At 39.4% G+C, this 5,826-nt stretch overlaps 1 protein-coding gene across 1 annotated transcript in view; it reads right to left on the reverse strand.

The window, feature by feature from the left end:
- TMTC2 (transmembrane and tetratricopeptide repeat containing 2) overlaps positions 1 to 5,826 on the reverse strand; it is a 159,450-nt gene that overhangs the window by 103,027 nt on the left and 50,597 nt on the right. The window lies entirely within an intron of this gene.

The raw sequence follows: 5,826 nt of genomic DNA on the forward strand, positions 1-5,826 counted from the left end.
ACACCTTTCCACTTCCGACCCTCCAACGGCAAATAACCAAGTCAGCTGCTCTTGGGTGTTATAGCAATACGCATAAGAGCGAGCCTCTCCACATATCATTCCTTGGCATCAACTATAAACATAGCTCTTACCACTTTGGGAGCAAACAGTTTCTGCACAATATGCTATTAATTTCAGTAGTTAGAAGAGGCCCAGCTAAGAAGTAAAGTTACTGAACAAAATTGGTCCTGTTTTACCTCAAACCAGGGCAAGTATTTACTTCTACCCAAGTGCACAGAACTAGAGCACACAATCTCTACAATGACATGGATTTTTTCTTTTTTTTTTTTTCTTTTTTTTTAAATCAGAGCAGCAACTCTTGGCTGAGAACAAATTTGGGTGCCTTTTAAATGATAACAAATTTATGTAAATGGCACAAAACTAACTTGTGATTTTTTGAAACAGTTTGTATAGCAAATACATTTGCTTGCTGCATTAGTAATGGTAGAATAAAGAGGAAATTAACACTACAAACTATTCAACACGGATAACAAAATGAAATTTGGTGGTTTAAAAAATACTAAAACCAAAGAGTATATTTTTTGCAGTTCAGATCCAAAAGGCACGCATTATGATACATAGATGAGATTAGATAAGCTAAATTCTAAATTCAGCTTTAAGAATTCCTTCAATTTTATTTAGCAGATGGTATTAGCCACCTAAACAGTATGCTAATTACACAAAATGACATTAAAACTATAAATGAAACAAAAATGCAATTGCTACTTTTTTATGACAGCTCAGATGAGCACAGAGCTACTCCGTACATTGTTGTTCAACTAAGATGCTTCACAATCTGAACTTCATATTTGTATCTTGACATTCACATGCGCATACAGAAGCAGTCCTTACCAATCCTGTGCTAAACTAATGATAAGGAGGAAGGAAAGAAAAAAAGAAAAAATGGCAGTGAAAGAAAAGAAAAAAGGAAGATATCCATGAAGTTCCAGGGACTAAAACTGATCAAGGCTGAATGCTATGCCAAAGACGCAAAGAAAGCAAAGGAAGTTCTTTAAATCTTCTACATGCACAAATATAGCAGAATGAGGCAGGAAGATCTCACAACCCTGTTGCAAAGGAAAAAAAAAAAAAAGAGAAAAGTAGGACAGGGAAAAGGAACACTGTGGTCCAGAAAAGTATTTCAGTATTAAGAGTATCTTCTGAAAACATTAAGCAAAATTGAATGATTCACACTCATAAGAACTGGGAGTAGGAGGAAGAGTGGAAAGATAGAAGGAAAGTGGCTCTCTATATTCTTACGGAACAATTTCTATATTCTTCTCTGTCAACACCATGTCTTGGTCTTATTGCTGCCCACTGAGAACAGCATGATAATTGATTGAAGAAGCAAGATGATAAGAACAGGAGTTTTAACTCAAAGTAGGACTATAAGAGGTAATATTAATTTTAAACCACAAAGGATCTGAATGATCTTGCCAGAAAGAATTTCTGGCAATTTTCTTCTCTTTTTTCTTTTCAGTCTTTGTGTCAATCACCTATCAGGAACATCTAGGCAATTTGACTCCAACAGTAGAGTTTATTTGAACCAAGAAACTCACCCTCTCACCTCAACTTTATCTTCATGTGACAGATATTAGGGAATTTTTTTTTTTTTTTTTTTTTTTTCCTGCAGAACTGAGTCAGGAAAGGAATGAATCACTTAGGCAAGTCCCACTGACCTACCCGAGATGTGAACGTATGATGTTTCACTAACAGAACAAAGACAAACATCTGAGCAACACACAGAACTGGTTCTGAAGCCAAGACCTCTAATGCCAACTTAAACCAGTGCCATGTGTGAGACAGGGCTTATCAGACAGGGTATAGCACCACAATAATGTGGTAATACTTCTTTTGGAAGCAGCCTAGTATTTGTTTCTTGCTGTACATTCCATTGCAAAAGAGAAGACACATATATGAATTTAGCAAGACTTGAACACATGGTTAAAGTTAAGCACCCACTTGGTGTAGCAGGTCAACTAGTTCCAGGAGGGATCTTCAAAGCTTACTTACAAATGTCACAGCAAACACCAGGAGACTAAAATTTCATCAGTAAATATAGACAAGAAACTAATACCTCTGCAGTAGTCTAACAGTCTAAGCCTCTCTCTATTATCTTCTACTTCTTTAATCAGTGTCTGTAACAGTACGGCAAATATATCTGAACATCAAAGATCATTGTGATGTGGACTGCAAGGTACAAAGTGGCCTGGAGGAAAAAGATTATGCTTTTTGAAGCCAACTTTTGGTACTACAGAGAAAACTAGAGATAACAAGGCGTAATGATGAGAACAATTATTTTGCGTGTCATTATAATTTATATTAAACACGAGGTAATCATCACCACGCAATGACTCTCAGTTTAATTGAAAAAGATGTGACAGCTACCACCCATTTTTAACTTTTTTGTTTGCTTTTACATTTTGGGAGGCTTTCTTCGCTATAAAAGAACACTCAAATAACGTGAGCTGTTTTATGTCAGTTGGGCTGCTCATTAAGTTGAAGGCAGCACAGAGAAACACTTGCGCCTTTCCCTCCCTAGTGTCAAAACATGTATACAACCACTTCTGGATCCATAAACTACATTAATCAATCTTGCCTATTTTTCCCTCAAGTGCTGACAAACTGTAACGAGGCAAGCCTCAGATCCTTTTAAAGATATTTGAAATACTAGTCATAACCAAACCAGCAGATGAACAAGCCCGGTGACAGATGCAGCCAAGGCATCCCAGTCCTCATTACGACTCCCCCAGCTAAGGGCCAGCAGCTGCCTGGCACACAGCGAGGCAGCCAGGACAGCCGGCACGTGCACGGTGGCTCAGGAGGCAGCATCACCACTTTCTACTCACTTGACTCTCCCGCGGCATATTTCAGGGTTTTTTGAGATGAGCCTTGGGCTACGCTTCTAAGTATTCTTCTCCACATTGTTAGTGATGGACAAGAACAGCCTGGAGAAATGTAAATTGCAGAAAGGCTGTGGCTGCCTGTGGGGGGTAGAGGCTTTCTCCCCAGAGGCAAAATGCTGTTCCTCTGCCTGCAAGGTGCCCGGGAGGGGGCCAGAGGAAAGTGCTGATGAGGCACCGATCACCCATTTCTTCACTGAGGAAAAGCCGCTCAACAACTTTGCCTGAAAGTCCCACAGCAGCAGAGGAGATTATATTCTTACATGTACTACAACACAGAGGACCTGATTATAAACCCTCACCATGCGAGATAACTCCATTTCCAAAGCAGTTCAGTCGCATTAGTACACAAATGCACCTGTGCTAATAGCTTGCCTCTCAAATGACCTTATTAGTACAGCACATCAGTTCAACGTTGTTGCACGGCATCCAGCCACAGAGTGGCTTTCATCCCGCTGGGCCAGAATACAGATGGATCTGGAACAAAACACTCAGCTCCTTGCGTTAGAAAAAGCAGTCTTCATTTCTACTTCTTTATCAGTTCCCACACGGGGAGTTTTAGAAGGGATCCCTCTTTGCGTTTTAGCCTGGGACAGAAGAAGCTCTTGTTCAGAAGCTCTTTGCAGGAGGAGAGAGGAAAAGCAGAACCGTCAGGGAAAATGATCCCGCCGCTCCAAAATGATCATAAGTAAGAAAACACTCATGGGGAGAAACGGCTGCGAGTTGAGGAAAACAGAGAAATGAGAAATGGCAGCCTCTTCTTAACAGCCTAAAAGGAAGGAAAACAGTTCTCCACTCTACCGTTTGACTGAGCAGTCCATTGTCTCGCTGTCTGAATAGCCTATTTATCACTAGCATTCATAAAACAACAAAAAAAAAAGAGGCAAACAAAAATAAATTGTTTTTCCTACGTCAACCTCATTTAATTACTGAAGAGTAGTTTGAATTGTTGATCTTCTAATGCTTTGGCGCGATTGGCAGCCAGTCTAGTCCAGTCAGGCTTGCCTGATTGTATGAGAAATAGAAAATAAAATTAGCATAGTCAAAGCCAGGGATAATCTAGGAAGTATTCACAATAATGAATAGAGTTGGGTGACAGGTCACTTTAGCTGGGAGTTTCTGATACCCAGCCTTGTTACAATGTGTGTGGGCTAGTAAATATTCAGCAGAAGTTTAACAGGATATTTTAAGGAGATTTACAGTCAGCTCAGTCATGTCTATATCACCACACTGACATGCTGTCTTTGCTTTTGCATATCTTACAAGAAACTTAATGTCAGCTTATATGGCAAGAAACCAGACGATCATATATACATAAGTGTGCACACCGAGATGTCTATGATGAAAATAGCTCGCCTTGTCTCCTGGGAGCATAATACCCAGTAGTCTAATTTCCAGACAACACAGCAGCCAATCCTATTATTAGACAAAAACTAGAACTGTGGTTTTTTTCAGTCACAAAAACTGCCTCAAAGCAAGCAGACAACTATTAATACAGTCTAGGATACATGGGGCTTTCCATCAAGCACAAAAATGGAACATACATTAACTATTTCATCAAGTGCACACACACTCTTTTCTTTCCAAGGAATGCCAATGTTTTAATGCAAGCTTTATATCGTCACCAAACTGGTAAATCTCACAGCATCATATAATCACTCTGGTGCGCTGTCTCACTCTTCAGTTACTTCTCTTCATTTGTTGCCCTCCTACTCTAGTTTTGAAAAAAAGTAAAAGAAATGGGATGTGCTTGTTCACAGTTAAGAAAAAGTCACTTACTGCAGCAATAAGTTTAATAATTTTACCTGGGGTGACAAAGCATATGAAGAAGAGTTACAAAATCAGACTGACCATTGACAAGCTACTGTATCGTTGCTTTGCAAGGCATCTTTTCTGCTCAACCTACTTTTGCACTCCCTATCAGCTCACAGGAACACCTACATCTGCCTCATACTACCACAGATTTTAGATTATGGCATGATAACTGTCTAACCAAGAAGCACACGCCCAGCAGCAGATGACTTTGCATCGTATAATGAGCTACTGAGCAGAGAACTGGAAAAACTCAAGTGCAATATGTTTAAGCGCTGTCAAATGTTTCTTTAAAGAAAGGCAAAGCAATCAAGTCATCCCTTCTCACTTCTGATGAACTGTGAATAACAAAGGTTTAGTCAATGACTACATTGCACTCACAGGTGGTATTTTGACCATTCTCACATAAACTTGTTTGGGTGCCAAGAGTAGTGTAGCCAGGCAGCATGGAGTTCAGGATAGCAGCTGGATCTGCTGTATATGCTGAAACCACAGAGCCACAGCTAAACGTTGTTGCTGATTCCTAAACTAGCCGGTTTACTGCCTGTTTGGATGTGTTTACACTAGCAGTAGTCACATTTCATTACGGTATAGATACAATCTTTTAGAGAAGTAGCTGGGCAATGTTACGAATAGCTGACATTTATAGATTAACATGAAGGCATAAGTATTTGACAATAACTCTTTACAGTACTTGTATGCAGGAGGAACTACAGTCATTTCCTAGGCTGAATAATATGACCTCATTTCCTCATTTTTATTATGTAGTATTGACGTTATTTGCATCAGATGAAATAAAAAACCAGCACCTCCCTGATGCTGTCCTTTACTGTTTCTCATGTTTTTTAGTCATGGGGAACAGAACATTCAATGAACGTATGAATAACCTTCATTAGCGTGATAGACACCAGACTCCAAATGGAAAATTACCAGGGTGGGGTCTGTAATACTAATAATGCATCTTCAATTCCAAAATACAGAACTAAGATCAATGAAAAAGAAAGTAGCCTCTTACCTTAGGGTCTCATTTTCTCCAAGTTAATGCCAAACCTGTAACACCTAATCAAAACAC

The sequence above is a fragment of the Charadrius vociferus genome, unplaced genomic scaffold (assembly GCF_000708025.1).
Source record: "Charadrius vociferus isolate BGI_N301 unplaced genomic scaffold, ASM70802v2 scaffold72, whole genome shotgun sequence".
NCBI classification, from domain to species: Eukaryota; Metazoa; Chordata; class Aves; order Charadriiformes; family Charadriidae; genus Charadrius; species Charadrius vociferus.